We start from the raw sequence: 870 nt of genomic DNA, 5'->3' as shown, positions 1-870 counted from the left end.
CTTCGAGCCCCACGTTGAGCGCCAAAAAGAACTGTCATGGTTTAACCTGGCAGGCAGCCAAATACCACGCTCACTCCCCCTCCCTCCTCCCCCCCAGTGGGACAGAGAGAGAATTGGAAGGGTAAGAGTGAGAAAAACTCGTGGGTTGAGATAAAGACAGTTTAAGAGAACAGAAAAGGGAAAACAATAATGATAATGGTAGAATATACAAAATGAGGGATGCACAGTGCAATTGCTCACCACCCACGCTGACCGATAACCAAGTAGTGATCGCTACTTCCTGGATCACGCCTACCATTCATATACTGAGCATGATGTCACATGGTATGGAATACCCCGTTGGCCAGCTGGGCTAGCTGTCCTGGCTGTGCTCCCTCCCAACGCTTGTTTTGTTTTGTTTGTTTGGTTTTTTCCTTGAGCTGAATGTCCTTGACTGGCAGGGTACCTAGCAGCAACTGAAAACATCAGTGTGTTACCAACATTCTTCTCATACTAAATCCAAAACACAGCACTGGGAAGAAATTTAACTCTCTCCCAGCCAAAACCAGGACAGTATTTTATGTTTAAAACTATCACATACAAACACATACATAGTTGCTTTATATAACAGTTCTTCAGTGGTAATGGAGAACAGGTAAAAGAGAAATGAGGACTGATCTTCAACTTTTCTTTTTCAAATTTCCTGAGGAAAAATTAAATGGACTAGAACAGTATGTAATGTGTTGGTTGTAAGCTATATAGTAAGAAAAAAAAATTAACTGTATCTAGACAATGGCAATGATAGATCACAAAATCGATCAACTCCTACAGAAAGTAAAGGTCTTGCCAGTCTGGAACTGAAACAAGATTTTGTGCTTTGTTTTTTTGTCT

This window comes from Fulmarus glacialis, unplaced genomic scaffold (assembly GCF_000690835.1).
Source record: "Fulmarus glacialis isolate BGI_N327 unplaced genomic scaffold, ASM69083v1 scaffold3211, whole genome shotgun sequence".
Taxonomy (NCBI): Eukaryota; Metazoa; Chordata; class Aves; order Procellariiformes; family Procellariidae; genus Fulmarus; species Fulmarus glacialis.
Note: the sequence above shows the minus strand (reverse complement) of the source record.